Source organism: Coccinella septempunctata, chromosome X (assembly GCF_907165205.1).
Source record: "Coccinella septempunctata chromosome X, icCocSept1.1, whole genome shotgun sequence".
Classification (NCBI taxonomy): Eukaryota; Metazoa; Arthropoda; class Insecta; order Coleoptera; family Coccinellidae; genus Coccinella; species Coccinella septempunctata.
The window spans coordinates 95,657-115,614 of record NC_058198.1 but is presented as its reverse complement, the minus strand read 5'-3'; the positions used below and the strand labels follow the sequence as shown (position 1 = coordinate 115,614).

Sequence of the window (19,958 nt, the reverse complement as noted above, 5' to 3'; positions counted from 1 at the left end):
TACAAAACCTTTATCATAACACTAAGAGTTTATGCCCAATTGGGGGATTTTTCATCCAAAAGCATATTTAATTTGTAGTAGTCGGTTCCAGGTCCCTGATCTACTTCTTTTCTTAGATTATATCTATGATGAGTAAGTGAGAGTTTCTCTTTCCACCATCCACAATTGCTTCTTGCTACTATATTCAAGTGAGGAGGAGTAAGGAGTTACCCCCCCCCCCCTTAATTCAAATAAAATTTAATTGTATTCTCAGTTCTTAATAGAACATTAAAATTGAATTTTGTGCAATTTGCAAAGCAGGAGCTGAGCAATACTTTTCTTCTAGCTTTGAGTTGAGGAATTTTTCCTAATAACTGTAAGGTCATATTTTTCCAGTTACTAACAGTATTTGTAATTTAAAGACTAAATTCAGAGGAGGATTTTCCAATTATAAGTTTACCATTAAGGTCTGCAAACAGAGGCTTCTTAAGTAGCTATTAAGGATTTCCTGACCTTTGCTCAAAGGATAAGGTACTATATCATTACCTCCGATATGGAGGTAACGGCTATACTGAGACGCACAGGTACACAGTTTATCGATGTTTTATTTTTGAATTTCTTTTCCTACCTTTTAAATAAGAATTGAATGCTGAGCACAGCTAGAAAACAATGAAAGGATGTTCCCTTTGAAACCATATTATGGTCTTTTTACAAAAATGGGATTTCAACAAGTTTTTGAGTATCTTAAACACTGTTCAGGACACTCATGACAACTCAGTGTCTTTGGTATTACTTCCTTTTTCATTGGTTGGTTACACATGTTTGAGACATTCAAACATTTTATGTAATTTTATCTGAAATAGCTCTCCACTGCATGCCTGAAGTGTTTCAAGCGACCATTGAGAATTTCACCTATATATAGCCATTTTGGCTATTCAATGTGTTGGCTCCCTCTCCTATTTCCATTCCTAAATTGATTTTAACAAATCTGTATTATATTTCTAGTTTCAGGGTTGTCTTCACATTTTGAAGATCTGTCAAAGCAAAAAAAAAAGCTATCTTCTCTGAGGTCACAGCATTGCCAAACGATTTCCTAATTGTATTCACACAATTATGGCTAATGCCAGGAATTCGAACTGAAAACAAAGAAGCGTTATAACAACTAGCATCTGTTCAACAACACATCTCCACTTCGGATAGTCATTCCATTGTGAGAATTATCATAGTCTACCGACAAAGGCATAGCAACTGTCCAAAACAGGAATCCTAACTGCAGATGATCCATCCATTAGGGGCATGAAGATCCGTCTGATAACAGGGTTCCATGCTTCAGATAAAAAGTCTGTGTTAACCACAGGCATCTATAATGAAAGTTACACACCACAATCTGCAGCCTGTACTGTGGACAGCTAGCCATTACAACAACAGGCACTTATCTGACAGCCAGACCGGCATTCCATTGTAAAAAATGGGGGTCTGAAATATTAAAAGTCATTAATATTGTATACAGTATGATGGCAAATGGCATGGCAGTCATCCATATTGAAAGATGGCATCTGTCTGATAATAGTGAGACAGGAAATGTGTTCAATAATCGGGAATGTAATAATAGCATTCATAAACCATATATGTCTATATAAAGACAGTCAACCATACTGTAAGCTAGCATCTGTTATAACAACAGGCCTCTCTCTGACGATAGTCAGACAGGCATTTGTATATATGAACAATCCGTTATAACAACGGTTTTCTGTAATATAATAATTACCAATAATATGTATCTGTGTGTTGAGACATCGATACTGTGGGCTTACAATCTGTTCTAGCAGCAGCAGTCTGTTCGGCAAGGGGCCAAGGGTCCATCATCTGTTGTAAAACAGGCATCTTTTCTTGGCAACGGCCATCTGTCTATACATCCATAGACAGACATCAGTACTGGGTACAGGCAATCCGTTTTTTCAAACGGGCATCCATCCATCTATTGACGGACAGGCATCCACCAGTGTCTATTGACAGGGGGCAGTCCGTTTTTACAAACGGCCATCCATCCGTCTATTGACGGACAGGCATCCACCAGTGTCTATTGACAGGGGGCAGTCCGTTTTTACAAACGGCCCTCCATCCGTCTATTGACGGACAGGCATCCACCAGTGTCTATTGACAGGGGGTTATCCGTTTATACAAACGGCCTTCCATCCGTCTATTGACGGACAGGCATCCACCAGTGTCTATTGACAGGGGGCAGTCCGTTTTTACAAACGGCCCTCCATCCGTCTATTGACGGACAGGCATCCACCAGTGTCTATTGACAGGGGGTTATCCGTTTATACAAACGGCCTTCCATCCGTCTATTGACGGACAGGCATCCACCAGTGTCTATTGACAGGGGGCAGTCCGTTTTTACAAACGGCCCTCCATCCGTCTATTGACGGACAGGCATCCACCAGTGTCTATTGACAGGGGGTTATCCGTTTTTACAAACGGCCTTCCATCCGTCTATTGACGGACAGGCATCCACCAGTGTCTCTTGACAGGGGGCAGTCCGTTTTTACAAACGGCCCTCCATCCGTCTATTGACGGACAGGCATCCACCAGTGTCTATTGACAGGGGGTTATCCGTTTTTACAAACGGCCTTCCATCCGTCTATTGACGGACAGGCATCCACCAGTGTCTATTGACAGGGGGTTATCCGTTTTTACAAACGGCCTTCCATCCGTCTATTGACGGACAGGCATCCACCAGTGTCTATTGACAGGGGGTTATCCGTTTTTACAAACGGGCATCCATCCGTCTGGGCTTCGGGGTCTTCTGGCTAAAACATATTTTAGTTATGATTTAAACATACCTTCTACAAAAGTTATCTTTGACAACTGTTTTGTGCTTCATCTGAAAGCGTATTCGATTCGTTTGCATCATTCTTCTGCCAATAGGAACGTAACTTGTTGAATCTTCTCAATTCCATTCCAATATATGGATTCTTCGTCACCAACATGGTTCTCAATAATTTATGCAAGGATTGTAGCTTATATCTTTGAATATATAATTCCGAAGAATCGATAACTTCACTTTTGTCCTTAGTAAGGGCAAAATTTTAAACACGTGTGGTTCTTCCGACACAATAAACAAATAATGGCGGCTCTAGGTTAAAGGAGCATCGAGGAAGCATGGGGATGCGTGCGCAGTTTTTTAGGTTGGAAATATGACTCTATGGTCATATACTTTGAACACTGTGGTGAATTCCTTCGGAAACAAGTATACTACAATTATGATCTAGAGGACGAGACGCGCAATATAATAACAGATATTCGAGCCACAGAACCCTCCATACACAGAACGCCAAAATTCGATTCGACATTAGCATTCTTCTGTGATTGGGAGCTCTTGGTTTGGTCAAGTTTTTCCAATAAGATGTTTTTTTTTCTCCGGAATTAATCAGTTCATATGAGAATGATATTCCTTTGAGATGCAAATTCTGAATTCTTTATTTATAAATACAGAAAACATTCTTTTAAATAGATTCTTTTGACATACAATTTTCTAAGATTCATGTTTCTCAATTTTATCTAGTGATGACCGACTTAATCATATGGTTTCGTTTAGGATATTGGCTCGTTCGATTTTTACGTGAGAATGGAAAATGGGATTGCCGATTTTTTCTCGTTATTTAGTAACTAGAACGATTTTATGAAATGGCTCATTTCGATACCAACTGACAGAAAAATACTAAGGACCAAGTATGAAAAATTGAATATTAGTTGAAAATCTCACCAATAAAATTCGTATACATTATTCAGAAATTTCCCAATGGTCATCACAATCTTCTTGTTCGAAGCCTCGAACAATCGTCGTAAAAATGGGATGGAATAAAGTTACAATAATAGCACTTTGTGAACATGAGCACTTTCAATGAACTGTCTCAATTTTCTAGTCTTTTTTCAACCTAAATCGAACGATACAACAATTTTTTCAACTGACCTGATGCAACTAATCAGATCGACTCGGAAGTACTGAACCATTCATTGCCCAGCCATATATTTAAGTTTTGTGTGAGCGACAAATGTTCCTAATTTGTCGCGCCAATGCCTCGTACTTTGTAATTTTTTTCGGAATGAGCTTTTGAGACGATTTCTTCAACTTATTCCACACCACAATATCTGGACGATTTTGCTTGGTCCGTTATAACCGTGAGGTCTCAGCGTGTCTTGATGTACTCGTTTTCTGACAGAGTTTTCGGGACATAAACGTGGTGCGGTGTGAAATGATCCAATAGATGTTCTTTCAGGCACAACAGCTGGATCACAACTTTCCCCATGTTGTTGTGTCGGGACAAATATTCGGTGTTGACCGACTCTTCGGCGTTGTTGCAGAGTCTACATTTTATGGTGTCGACCTGAAGCTGCATTTGTAATCAATTCGCGGGCGGAAGTGCACTTCGGCATGGAAGCTGAGCAGATGGCGTTCCCTGTTACCATTCGTAATGAAATTCAAGTCTAGCACGGAATTCGAAGTGTTCAAAATTTCTTAAATGGTCCAAACTATCACTACTTTCGTGCCGTCTATGAATGATACTAATGATGATGTTTTGATTAGTTACATTTTTAATTCTTTTGACTATTTTGTCGGGAGTTTATCGTGAAAAGTAAATTTCGTGCCGAAGTGCACTTCGGCCCGCGAATTGATTACGAATGCAGTTTGATTCATTGTAAGTTTCTTATTGACACTTGTTGGTACCAGCTGGTCCTGGATTGCCAGGAGCGTGCCTTCTGATTGATGCTATTACATGTACCTCAGTCTGGTGTAAATGAGTGAGAAACTTGCCATGTAGGGGTTTTGATCTCCATTTTGCTCTCAGTGTTTCATAAGGGTCCTCTGCTGCAGGTTGTAATATGTTAATTACAGGTGGTGTAGAGGTCTGGCGATAGGCTATCCACCATTATTTCTCAAAATAATAATTCTTTTTCTTTCAGGCCCGCGGCGTGCTCTAAGTTGCAGAGTCCTCGACCTCCTTCTGGTCGAGGTAGGTATAATATTTCATATTCACGTATTGTGAAAATACCCTTCACCTATGGAGAATGAAAAATCACTCTTGAGACGATCTCATTGAACTAAAATCAGCTAATCGCCATTCTAGAACCCCCGAAATATATTTGTCGATCAGAGATTCGTAATGAGGCCACAATTTCTCTGTATCCGGAACCTCAGCACTCGCGACCTACATATAGTATTCACTAAAAAAAAAATAATTCATTATTATCAGTACTCTTGTGTACTGACCAATTCTCTCACTAAAAACTCAGGATCCATTTTCTCATTTCTACCTATTTTCTGGTAGCTTCTTCCTCTTCTTTGATCAGGATCTTATGGTATCTGCTTCAGTGCCACGGAACTTTGATACGTAATACAGGAATTCTTCGGGAAGTGTGGACTTGTTGTGGACTAACAATCTGTACATCTCCTCGTCGTGGCCCAAGGATAAGGTCAGCTTGTAACGTAAAATTCAGAAATATCCCTGATGAGACAATCAAGGAATGAATGAATATCTCATTTGATTTTACTTTCCTCGAAGAAATCTGTGGAATCTCACTTGTATTCGTGGTATTTCCGATCCTTGTTATCCACAAAAGAGGAATATATCTATAGATAATATTCTCGTTCCAATTGCAACCTACTAAAAAAGTATTTCCAACCACAGCACACTGAGGATCTTTGAAATATACCTAAAAATGAAGGATGAAGAGTCACCATTTTTCAATATTACCAATTTGTTTAAAAAAAAATGGTGGATGCGCTGCATATGTATAAAAAATCGAAATTTTTTTTGAGCCTTCAGAACGCAACTGGCAGTTAAATCATCACTATTTCTCAGTTTTCGAATGAAAGTGTAAATTTCAATAGAATCCCTACATTTCAAATAAAAAATGAAAACCGGTGGATAAGCTAGCCTCAAATATAATGACGTAAAACTTGACTATCCCAGACTATTGTGAAAAATTCAAACTTGTTTTTTTGTTCAGAGATGACCGAAAGAAGCGTTCGTTTTTGAATGATCTGACTGGGTCAGATTGCTAAGAATCGTTCGTTAATGATATCCACATGAATATAGGCGTTCTATTGAACAAACTCTTTATTCTGTGAGACTTTTCCTCATCTGACGAAAAAATCCAGCGCCTCTCAGTTCGTAAGGATGAACGCATCTAATGTTACCTCCTAAACATAAATTTTCGTTGTAGTTTTCGAAACGAAATCGTCTATGACAAAGAACGATGACGCGCTTGCGTTTCCACCTCTTTCCATTACGTGATTCAAAGGAATCGTTTTGAAACGAAGCGCAGTCTAGTTTTTCGTTTGTTGCCGGCAAGTTCTAGCTTTTATCGGAATAAAAACGATCGAAGTGAAAAAAAGTGTTTCAAAGGTGATTGTCTCGAGAAATGCCTTCTGAGAGATCACAATATGAAGTTTTCATCATTTATTTGACTCGATTACTTGAAGGTAGATTCGAAGCGATTCTAACAGTTTTTTATTACTTTCAGGAAATAGAAAAAAGGAGTGGAAAATAATGAAGTTTCACGAGATGGTTGGATTGGCCAAAGTCCCATAGGATTTTTATAGTAGGAGACGAAAAGAACAATGGATTATTGTTCTAAAAGTGAGTTTAATCTTGAACCCAAAATTCTTTCATAATTTTCTTGGGGTTTCTTCGAAATCTTCATATTACAAACCCATTTTATTTCTCAAAACAAACTTCCTCAATTGTTAGATCTTCCAAACATTTTTTATCTCGTCAAGTTTTCGATTTTCTAAGGTGTAAGTTACTTTCGAAGAGGCTCCTCTGAAAATTCCTTTCATTGCACTCGATTTTGACCACACCAGATATTCATGTCTGTTCACCTTAAGAAAAGCTATGATTTTTCGTCCTCTCTCATTTTAAATTTTTTAAATTATAAACCAAAGTTACCTTTGACGGGAGTCGGTAATGCGCCTGCGCGTCTGCCGTATTCTGATACGAGATTCAAAAACATTCGCCTCAAAATATTCAGCTTTGGTCGGACATTTACATTTTATTAAATTTATCAGAGTTTTTAGAAGATTTTCCACCACTTCTGATAAATATTCAACATAATGTAAGCTAAAAAAATGGATTTTCATTTCTACATGGTTATTATTCAAAAATTATAACCTGAAATATTCACAGTTGGTGAATTCTCAGCTTGATTTAGATTTATCCATTGATTATTTCTTTTAGGGAGAAGAGATTGAGCAAAGCAGTCATTCCATCCAATTTGTGCCTAGAATTAACCATGTCAAAGAAAATTTTCAACTCCTTCGATGGTAACGGATAGCACAACAACAAAGTTTCTTACAAGGTTAGTTCTAATTTCTGTGTACTGTATTCTTTCGGAATGTTTTTATACGTGTTTTTGTATGTGTGTGTGTGTGTGTGTGTGTGTGTGTCATACAAATTATCCCAAGTTCCCATTTCATTTTCTGTCCCAAACAAATAATTCCGAACACTATTCTGGTCGAATGCTAATCAATAGATGCGTTAATTCATTTCATGCTTTCAAAAGAGTGTAAACAACAGATTAATTCAGAATATAGAATGCGAATTTGATGTTGAATTGAAGTATTCTTTCATTATTTCATAATTCATTCCTTCAAAATGCGAAAAGCACTTTTGTCCCTATTTTCCTAAAGTAATTTCGTAAATTGTTCCGTTCTTCTTGGAATTCTTTCATTGCACTCGATTCTGACCACACCAGATATTCATGTCTGTTCTCCCTAAGAAAAGCTATGATTTTTCGTCCTCTCTCATTTTCAATTTTTTAAATTATAAACCAAAGTTACCTTTGACGGGAGTCGGTAATGCGCCTGTGCATCCGCCATATTCTGATACGAGATTCAAAAACATTCGCTGGCTTTGGTCGGACATTTGCATTTTATTCAATTCAGCAGCGTTTTTCGACAATTTTCCACGATTTTTGATGAATATTCATCATAATGTGAGTTTAAAACAATTTATTTCCATTTCTACATCGTTATTTTCAAAAAATTATCTGGAAACTTTCGTTGTTGGTGATTGCAAAACATCCCGAGGAAAATTTCTCGTTTTTTCACCTTGATTTGTTTTAACTGTTAAATTATTTCTTTCAGAGAGGAGAAATTTAGAAAATTGGTCATTCCCCTCAATGTGTACTTCGAAAAAACCATCTATAAGAAAGTTTTCAACTCCTTAGATGGTAACGGATAGCTAAACGATGAGGTTTTCCTACAAGGTAAGTTCTAATTCGACCATCTATATACTTTTTATATCTGGTTATTTTCTTCCACTTTATACCCATTATTGATAAATTATGTCTTGAGCACTTTTCTGGTAGATAATTATCGGGTTATATATTTTAAAATGTAAAAAATACTCTTCACTTCACTCAATTTTCAAACCAGAGTGTTAAAAACCGTTAAATACTTACACTTAAAAAATAGAATTCTCACCTTTCCAACCTAGTCAAATGGAACCATTCAAGATGCGGGTAATCCTTATCCTTCCTGCAGTTTGAAAAGCATGGACGATATTCGGCATATCCACATCCGGATCGCTTTCGTCCACCAAATTGTTCAATCTCAAAAGGGCCTCTTTGATCGTCGCCTTGAAGTTATTGAATTGGCACCATTTCTGAATTTTTCTGTAGACATTGATATTTTATCATTCGGTTCACTCCATCCAGATAATATTTTTATTTATTCATGCTAATGACTTTTTGATTTTTCAGGAAACCTAGTGTTAGTGAGTGATTAGATCCGGGATGTCAAGAAAGAAGAAAAGGAATGATTGAAGGGTCTTAGAGCACAGTCTTGTCCCTTTTAGGGCTGGGCTGCTAAGGGATCTCCCGGATGTCATTCCCAACTTTAGCCATCGATGGACCAAGAGCGAAAAAGCAAGATATAAACGTCAATGTGAGTCGTTTTCAATTTTCCCCTGGTGTGGATTATTTTTTTCCTAGAACTCATTCTCTGGTTAAAATTAGGTAAATTCCGCGCACGAAATAAATTAAAGAGTGTGAAATAGTGACAGTGTATTATTCAGGTGAGTTGTCGATGATATAGGTGATTAAGAATATGTGGAATATTTGTAATATTACTTCACCAAATGCATTTTGGTCTACGTTACTGTCAAAATGGGTAGTATTGAGAGACCAATACGTATTTTTTTTACGCAGTAACGTATTCCTCGTGGAAAAGGATCGTCTAATGTTTCTTTTTCAGTTAAGTCATCCAAACTCTCTCATTCCTTCCCAATGTACGAGTACAACCCTGAGTTCAGAATAAGATGGCTACCTGATCTTCCTGTGAAAGAAGTTATTTGGTGAGTTCATCATTATTGACTTCGATACTATCATATATGGATTAAATAATGTCATTTCTTTCCAGACATTTGATGAATCATCAAGGCAAGGCAGAAGGCAATGAATTTTCCCGTGTTGTAGATAGTTGATCTTCGAGAAGAGCTTTCCTCAAAAAGTATAATTTGTTTATGCGTTCATAAAATTCTGAATACTCAGATAATATTTCTTTCTAGATATATTCTATTCTCTATGATCTGAAAAATCTACAAGTAATTGTATTGCTCCTGATTTTCATCTGAGCCAACTTAGAAATGGATTTTCATCCAACTGTGAGTAGGTGAATTTTTCAGTTATTATATTAATTTTCAATTATATTTCTCATCTTTAATCTGTCTCAATTTCCTATGCATTTTCAGCAAATCTGGTGTTCGTGATCAAAATTTTCTGTCAATTGACTCGAGAAAGAAGAAAAGGAATGACTGAAGGGTCTTAGAGCACAGTCTTGTCCCTTCTAGGGCTGGGCTGCTAAGGGATCTCCCGGATGTCATTCCCAACTTTAGCCATCGATGGACCAAGAGCGAAAAAGCAAGATATAAACGTCAATGTGAGTCATATTCAATTTTCCCCTGGTGTGGATTGTTTTTTCCTAGAACTCGCTCTCAGGTCAAAATTCGGTAAATTATCACGAAATAAATTTAAGACTGTGAAATAGTGACAGTGTAATATTCAAGTGAGTTGTCGACATTATAGGTGAGTAAAAGGATGATAAGTACGGTAATACCTGAAATATTTATAATATTATTTCACAAAATTTTTTTTGGCTCTGCGTTACTGACAAAATGGGTAGTATTGAGAGATCAATACATATTTTTATAGATAGTAACGTATCCTTATGGAACAGGATTGTCTTATTCTTCTTTTTCATTTAAGTCATCCAAAACCTCTCTTCAGTTTCCAAAGTACAACCCTGAGATTAGTAAAAAGATGGTTATCTGATCTTCCTATGAAAGTAATTGGTGAGTTATCGTTTTCTAATTTTATTCGATAATATGATATTATAACAGCATTTCTTTCCAGATGTGATGAATCATCATGAAGGCAGAAGGACTAGATTTCTGTTTTCCTTTAGTTCAACTCTCCTCAAAAGGTGGGTTATTTCGCCTGTTATAATTCTACAAATGATTACAACTCAAAATCATCAATTCTTTCCAGATATTCTATCATCTTCTATCTGATTGATCTACCAGAAGGCATTGGATTAATATTGATGTCCAACCAAGAGAACTTGGATGGTTTTCTCCAATTGGTGAGTTTTTAAAAGTTTCTCTGATATTTTTATGTGTTTGCTGGCTTCGAGATGTTGAATTATATTAAACAAATTTCATCTGAATTGATTCCCTTTTAATTTTCCAAGGAAACTGGTCTTGGTCATTTCACCCAATTTGTGCCTTGAAGTAGCCACCTCAAAGAATATTTTCAACTCCTTTGATGGTAACGGATAGCATAAAAACAAAGTTTCCTACAAGGTTAGTTCTAATTTCTGTGTACTGTATTCTTTCGGAATGTTTTTATACGTAGGTATTTTGTGTGTGTGTGTCATACAAATTATCCCAAGTTCCCATTTCATTTTCTGTCCCAAACAAATAATTCCGAACACTATTCTGGTCGAATGCTAATCAATAGATGCGTTAATTCATTTCATGCTTTCAAAAGAGTGTAAACAACAGATTAATTCAGAATATAGAATGCGAATTTGATGTTGGATTGAAGTATTCTTTCGTTATTTCATAATTCATTCCTTCGAAATGCGAAAATCACTTTTGTCCCTATTTTCCTAAAGTAATTTCGTCAATAGTTCCGTTCTTCTCGGAATTTTTTCATTGCACTCGATTTTGCCCACACCAGATATTCATGTCTTTTCTCCTCATGTAATTCTACAATTATTCGTGATCTGTAGTTTTCCAATTCTTAAAATTATAAACCAAAGTTACCTTTGACGGGTGTCGGTAATGCGCCTGCGCGTCTGCCGTATTCTGATACGAGATTCAAAAACATTTGCCGCAAAATATTTAGCTTTGGTCGGACATTTGCATTTTATTCAATTTATCAGCGTTTTAAGATGATTTTCCACGATTTCTGATGAATATTCAACATAATGTAAGTGCAAAACGGTTTATTTTCATTATTACATCGATATTTTTCGAAAATTATAACCTGAAACTTTTATAGTTGGTTGCAAAAATATCCTATGTATATCTCCTTGAATTTTCAGCTTGATTCGAATTTATCGATTGATCATTTCTTTCAGGAAGGATAGATTGAGAAAAACAGTCATTTTTGTGCCTTGAAAAAATCAATGTAAGTCCAAAACGGTTTATTCTCATTATTACATCCATATTTTTCGAAAATTATAACCTGAAACTTTTATAGTTGGTTGCAAAAATATCCTATGTATATCTCCTTAAATTTTCAGCTTGATTCGAATTTATCGATTGATCATTTCTTTCAGGAAGGATAGATTGAGAAAAACAGTCATTTTTGTGCCTTGAAAAAATCATCTCGAACAAAGTTTTCAACTACTTCAATGGTAACGGAAAGCAGGACAAAGATTCTTACAAGGTTAGCTGTGATTTTTTTCAAACCAAAGTTACCTTTGACGGGAGTCGGTAATGCGCCTGTGCATCCGCCATATTCTGATACGAGATTCAAAAACATTCGCTGGCTTTGGTCGGACATTTGCATTTTATTCAATTCAGCAGCGTTTTTCGACAATTTTCAACGATTTTTGATGAATATTCATCATAATGTGAGTTTAAAACAATTTAATTCCATTTCTATATCGTTATTTTCAAAAAATTACATCTGGAAACTTTCGTTGTTGGTGATTGCAAAACATCCCGAGGACAATTTCTCGTTTTTTCACCTTGATTTGTTTTAACTGTTAAATTATTTCTTTCAGAGAGGAGAAATATAGAAAATTGGTCATTCCCCTCAATGTGTACTTCGAAAAAACCATCTATAAGAAAGTTTTCAACTCCTTAGATGGTAACGGATAGCTAAACGATGAGGTTTTCCTACAAGGTAAGTTCTAATTCGACCATCTATATACTTTTTATATCTGGTTATTTTCTTCCACTTTATACCCATTATTGATAAATTATGTCTCGAGCACTTTTCTGGTAGATAATTATCGGGTTATATATTCTAAAACGTAAAAAATACTCTTCACTTCATTCAATTTTCAAACCAGGGTGTTAAAAACCGTTGAATACTTATACATAAAAAATAGAATTCTCACCTTTCCAACCTAGTCAAATGGAACCATTCAAGATGCGGGTAATCCTTCCTTATCCTTCCCGCAGTTTGAAAAGCATGGACGATATTCGGCATATCCACATCCGGATCGCTTTCGTCCACCAAATTGTTCAATCTCAAAAGGGCCTCTTTGATTGTCGCTTTGAAGTTATTGAATTGGCACCATTTCTGGATTTTTCTGTAGACATTGATATTTTATCATTCGGTTCACTCCATCCAGATAATATTTTTATTTATTCATGCTAATGACTTTTTGATTTTTCAGGAAACCTAGTGTTAGTGAGTGATTAGATCCGGGATGTCAAGAAAGAAGAAAAGGAATGATTGAAGGGTCTTAGAGCACAGTCTTGTCCCTTTTAGGGCTGGGCTGCTAAGGGATCTCCCGGATGTCATTCCCAACTTTAGCCATCGATGGACCAAGAGCGAAAAAGCAAGATATAAACGTCAATGTGAGTCGTTTTCAATTTTCCCCTGGTGTGGATTGTTTTTTCCTAGAACTCACTCTCAGGTCAAAATTCGGTAAATCCGCGCGAAATAAATTTAAGACTGAAATAGTGACAGTGTTATGTTCAAGTGAGTTGTCGACATTATAGGTGAGTAAAAGGATGATAAGTACGGTAATACCTGAAATATTTATAATATTATTTCACTAAATTTTTTTTGGCTCTGCGTTACTGAGAAAAAGGGTAGTATTGAGAGATCAATACATATTTTTTTACATAGTAACGTATCCTTATGGAACAGGATTGTCTTATTCTTCTTTTTCATTTAAGTCATCCAAAACCTCTCTTCAGTTTCCAAAGTACAACCCTGAGATTAGTAAAAGGATGGTTACCTGATCTTCCTATGAAAGTAATTGGTGAGTTATCGTTTTTTAATTTTATTCGATAATATGATATTATAACGGCATTTCTTTCCAGATGTGATGAATCATCATGAAGGCAGAAGGACTAGATTTCTGTTTTCCTTTAGTTCAACTCTCCTCAAAAGGTGGGTTATTTCGCCTGTTATAATTCTACAAATGATTACAACTCAAAATCATCAATTCTTTCCAGATATTCTATCATCTTCTATCTGATTGATTTACCAGAAGGCATTGGATTAATATTGATGTCCAACCAAGTGAACTTGGATGGTTTTCTCCAATTGGTGAGTTTTTAAAAGTTTCCCTGATATTTTTATGTGTTTGCTGGCTTCGAGAATTATATTAAACAAATTTCATCTGAATTAATTCCCTTTTAATTTTCCAAGGAAACTGGTCTTGGTCATTTCACCCAATTCGTGCCTTGAATTAGCCATCTCAAAGAATATTTTCAACTCCTTTGATGGTAACGGATAGCATAACAACAAATTTTCCTACAAGGTTAGTTCTAATTTCTGTGTACTGTATTCTTTCGGAATGTTTTTATACATATTTTGTGTGTGTGTATCATACAAATTATCCCAAGTTCCAATTTCATTTTCTCTCCCAAACAAATAATTCCGAACACTATTCTGGTCGAATGCTAATCAATAGATGCGTTAATTCATTTCATGCTTTCAAAAGAGTGTAAACAACAGATTAATTCAGAATATAGAATGCGAATTTGATGTTGAATTGAAGTATTCTTTCGTTATTTCATAATTCATTCCTTCGAAATGCGAAAATCACTTTTGTCCCTATTTTCCTAAAGTAATTTCGTCAATAGTTCCGTTCTTCTCGGAATTTTTTCATTTTATTGAATTTATCAGCGTTTTTTGAAAGATTTTCCACGACTTCTGATAAATATTCAACATAATGTAGGCTAAAAAAATGGATTTTCATTTCTACACGGTTATTTTTCAAAAATCATAACCTGAAATATTCACAGTTGGTGAATTCTCAGCTTGATTTAGATTTATCCATTGATTATTAGTTTCAGGAAGAAGAGATTGAGAAAAGCAGTCATTCCACCCAATTTGTGTCTAGAATTAACCATCTCAAAGAAAATTTCTAACTCCTTCAATGGTAACGGATAGGACAACAACAAAGTTTCTTACAAGGTTAGTTCTAATTTCTGTGTACTGTATTCTTTCGGAATGTTTTTATACGTGTTTTTGTATGTGTGTGTGTCATACAAATTATCCCAAGTTCCAATTTCATTTTCTCTTCCAAACAAATAATTCCGAACACTATTCTGGTCGAATGTTAATCAATAGATGCGTTAATTCATTTCATGCTTTCAAAAGAGTGTAAACAACAGATTAATTCAGAATATAGAATGCGAATTTGATGTTGAATTGAAGTATTCTTTCGTTATTTCATAATTCATTCCTTCGAAATGCGAAAATCACTTTTGTCCTTATTTTCCTAAAGTAATTTCATCAATAGTTCCGTTCTTCTCGGAATTTTTTCATTGCACTCGATTTTGACCACACCAGATATTCATGTCTTTTCTCCTCATGTAATTCTACAATTATTCGTGATTTCTAGTTTTCCAATTCTTAAAATTATAAACCAAAGTTACCTTTGACGGGTGTCAATAATGCGCCTGCGCTTCTGCCGTATTCTGATACGAGATTCAAAAACATTTGCCGCAAAATATTTAGCTTTGGTCGGACATTTGCATTTTATTCAATTTATCAGCGTTTTTAGATGATTTTCCACGATTTCTGATGAATATTCAACATAATGTAAGTGCAAAACGGTTTATTCTCATTATTACATCGATATTTTTCGAAAATTATAACCTGAAACTTTTATAGTTGGTTGCAAAAATATCCTATGTATAACTCCTTGAATTTTCAGCTTGATTCGAATTTATCGATTGATCATTTCTTTCAGGAAGGATAGATTGAGAAAAACAGTCATTTTTGTGCCTTGAAAAAATCAATGTAAGTCCAAAACGGTTTATTCTCATTATTACATCCATATTTTTCGAAAATTATAACCTGGTTGGTTGCAAAAATATCCTATGTATATCTCCTTAAATTTTCAGCTTGATTCGAATTTATCGATTGATCATTTCTTTCAGGAAGGATAGATTGAGAAAAACAGTCATTTTTGTGCCTTGAAAAAATCATCTCAAACAAAGTTTTCAACTACTTCAATGGTAACGGAAAGCAGGACAAAGATTCTTACAAGGTTAGCTCTGATTTTTTCAAACCAAAGTTACCTTTGACGGGAGTCGGTAATGCGCCTGTGCATCCGCCATATTCTGATACGAGATTCAAAAACATTCGCTGGCTTTGGTCGGACATTTGCATTTTATTCAATTCAGCAGCGTTTTTCGACAATTTTCAACGATTTTTGATGAATATTCATCATAATGTGAGTTTAAAACAATTTATTTCCATTTCTACATCGTTATTTTCAAAAAATTACATCTGGAAACTTTCGTTGTTGGTGATGGCAAAATATCCCAAGGACAATTTCTCGTTTTTTCACCTTGATTTGTTTTAACTGTTAAATTATTTCTTTCAGAGAGGAGAAATTTAGAAAATTGGTCATTCCCCTCAATGTGTACTTCGAAAAACCCATCTATAAGAAAGTTTTCAACTCCTTAGATGGTAACGGATAGCTAAACGATGAGGTTTTCCTACAAGGTGAGTTCTAATTCGACCATCTATATACTTTTTATATCTGGTTATTTTCTTCCACTTTATACCCATTATTGATAAATTATGTCTCGAGCACTTTTCTGGTAGATAATTATCGGGTTATATATTCTAAAACGTAAAAAATACTCTTCACTTCATTCAATTTTCAAACCAGGGTGTTAAAAACCGTTGAATACTTATACATAAAAAATAGAATTCTCACCTTTCCAACCTAGTCAAATGGAACCATTCAAGATGCGGGTAATCCTTATCCTTCCTGCAGTTTGAAAAGCATGGACGATATTCGGCATATCCACATCCGGATCGCTTTCGTCCACCAAATTGTTCAATCTCAAAAGGGCCTCTTTGATGTTATTGAATTGGCACCATTTCTGGATTTTTCTGTAGACATTGATATTTTATCATTCGGTTCACTCCATCCAGATAATATTTTTATTTATTCATGCTAATGACTTTTTGATTTTTCAGGAAACCTAGTGTTAGTGAGTGATTAGATCCGGGATGTCAAGAAAGAAGAAAAGGAATGATTGAAGGGTCTTAGAGCACAGTCTTGTCCCTTTTAGGGCTGGGCTGCTAAGGGATCTCCCGGATGTCATTCCCAACTTTAGCCATCGATGGACCAAGAGCGAAAAAGCAAGATATAAACGTCAATGTGAGTCGTTTTCAATTTTCCCCTGGTGTGGATTGTTTTTTCCTAGAACTCACTCTCAGGTCAAAATTCGGTAAATCCGCGCGAAATAAATTTAAGACTGTGAAATAGTGACAGTGTTATGTTCAAGTGAGTTGTCGACATTATAGGTGAGTAAAAGGATGATAAGTACGGTAATACCTGAAATATTTATAATATTATTTCACTAAATTTTTTTTGGCTCTGCGTTACTGAGAAAAAGGGTAGTATTGAGAGATCAATACATATTTTTTTACATAGTAACGTATCCTTATGGAACAGGATTGTCTTATTCTTCTTTTTCATTTAAGTCATCCAAAACCTCTCTTCAGTTTCCAAAGTACAACCCTGAGATTAGTAAAAGGATGGTTACCTGATCTTCCTATGAAAGTAATTGGTGAGTTATCGTTTTTTAATTTTATTCGATAATATGATATTATAACGGCATTTCTTTCCAGATGTGATGAATCATCATGAAGGCAGAAGGACTAGATTTCTGTTTTCCTTTAGTTCAACTCTCCTCAAAAGGTGGGTTATTTCGCCTGTTATAATTCTACAAATGATTACAACTCAAAATCATCAATTCTTTCCAGATATTCTATCATCTTCTATCTGATTGATTTACCAGAAGGCATTGGATTAATATTGATGTCCAACCAAGTGAACTTGGATGGTTTTCTCCAATTGGTGAGTTTTTAAAAGTTTCCCTGATATTTTTATGTGTTTGCTGGCTTCGAGAATTATATTAAACAAATTTCATCTGAATTAATTCCCTTTTAATTTTCCAAGGAAACTGGTCTGCTTAAGTATCTCTCTCAACTTCAGCCATCGACTGACAAAGCAACATTTGAATGTTAATGTGAGTTTTATACCTTCTTGATGTCTTTTCTACGAGAGAAACTATATTTGGGGCGACCATATCTTCTCGACTTCTCCCTGAGATCAATATCCAGTAACGTTCGCTTCAACAAATTTTCAAAACGTCTATTTTGTTAAATTTTTTTTTTTACATCATTCTACCCACAGATGGAGGCTACCTTACACAGATTACAGAGTAATCAACTACAATACAGCAAATTTTTGCCCTCCATATTACCAAAGAGTTATTATTACCATAGAATCAAAGATTAACCTTTGTCCTTTGTCTCTACTCTGTGAACCACAGAATATGGAACTCTTCTTCCCGTAGAGTTCAATGTCTGTGAACTACATCAACCATAAAGTAATTATGGTATGTGTTCTGTACAGAGATATATATCTCTGGTTCCTTAACATCGATTTCGCACTCTTTGCAGTTATCTCTGTGGCAGTTTTGCAGAGTGAAACAGAGAAGTGAATAAGAATAATAGCCCTCTATGCTCGATTGCATTTCAGTTGCGCCATCTTTTGTCAAAACGCATTACCCCATGAAAGTAGGATCCTTTTACTTCTATTTATTATCAAAGATTTCTCTTTGGTATTTCTCTACTGTCTATCAAAGATTATAGAATTAACTCTATAATCTTTGCTGCTGATATTTTATCAAAGACGGCTGTGATTTTATCAATCATTTGTCAACGTCACCGTTGATTTTACAGTTTTTCTGTTCTTCTCGTTTTGTCTTCTTATCAACTGATGGTTAATTGTCTTCTTATCAACTGATGGTTAATTGAAACATCTTCACGCACACACCTGCCAGCATAATATTTGAATTTCACTTTCATTGAGATTCCTTCTATGCACTTTCGAAAAGTTTTTGTTTCCAATTCTTCAACTTTTTCATTTAAGTATTAAATATGGTCCATATCATTTTATCACTTGCCTATAATTTTTTGAGGGTCCTTTACATTAGTTGAATTGGCGTTATATTTATGACCAACTTGAAAATTCCTCATCTTCTGTCTTCAATTAAGAATCATTACTGATTTCCTTGAATCGAAAAATTGATATCCTGACCCCCAGGATCTCCTTTCGAAATCAGCTAGTGCAGATAGTGTATTAGCTGAAATTGCGCAGAAAACTGCCTCTCGCTCATATTAATTACACTGATCGACAAAATTATAGCTTTGTTCTCCCACCTAAGGAAAATATATATATTTTTAATCTTCGTAGCCAAGGTATAAACGCACGATAAATAAGAAGTGGAAGTTAGCTTTTGTTGTTTTTTAATAATTATATTCATGATTTTTAACAAAAACAACGCATTATAATATTTGCAATGGTGTAAAAGATTCCGATCGCTTAGATCTTTTGTCTTTTCTGCTGTAGGACGACTCCAGTATTTCTCTAACGATGGACCAACAATAATCAGCAAGCATAGAGGGTTCCCCTTTGCCTTGGTAGCGTTTTTCGAATGACGCGATGTCTTGATGGAATCGCTCTCTATTCTCGTCACTTACGGCTCCCATATTTTGTGGAAAGAAATTAATATGTGATTGCAAAAAGTGTATTTTTAAAACCGTTTGCAACAGCCGAGAATTCTCTAGAGAATTTGGTCGAAAATTCATGCGCCGTGGATTATATACCGCTGCATACGCACTTTCGGTAGAATTTTCTGTTCAGTTGCATACAAAAAAATCTCTGCCGTTTTCTTGTGAGAATTTTGTAGAGAATTTTAGGCTGTTGCAAACGGGCTTTAAGGACATGTTGCATCCCATTTTTTGATTAGCCTGTAACATCGTTTTGACGATATTTACATATTGCGGAGATTTGTGATTGCCAAGAAAATTTTTGGTCACTTCTACAAAGGACAACCAGGCTTCTTTTTCAAAGTCATTCAATGCTGCCAGAAACTGAACTTGTTTCAATAGTTTGTTTATTTTATAAAGTATCGTAGGGTACAGAAGTGCTAACATGGACAATTCACGCACGTCTTTTATTTTGATAACGGGACCTAAACAAACGTAAGTACTATTATTTTTGTAATAAGGTGAGGAATACCTAACAAAAAAATATAAATCTCTTAGGTGGGACATGTTGCATCCCATTTTTGATGAGCCTGTAACATCGTTTTGACGATATTTACATATTGCGGAGATTTGTGCTTGCCAAGAAAAATTTTTGGTCACTTCTACAAAGGACAGCCAGGCTTCTTTTT

General features: G+C 35.5%; 1 long non-coding RNA gene across 2 annotated transcripts; it reads right to left on the bottom strand.

Moving 5' to 3' along the window:
- Positions 1-12,391: 12,391 nt before the first annotated feature.
- LOC123322210 lies at positions 12,392-17,966 on the bottom strand. Of its 2 annotated transcripts, XR_006539075.1 has the most exons (5): positions 17,508-17,966; positions 17,256-17,435; positions 16,418-16,596; positions 12,620-12,814; positions 12,392-12,525 (listed from the first exon to the last, which is right to left on the bottom strand). It is a non-coding gene; the product is annotated as an uncharacterized LOC123322210 (long non-coding RNA). The 2 variants fall into 2 exon arrangements; XR_006539074.1 differs by having other exon boundaries at positions 17,256-17,966.
- Positions 17,967-19,958: the final 1,992 nt, after the last annotated feature.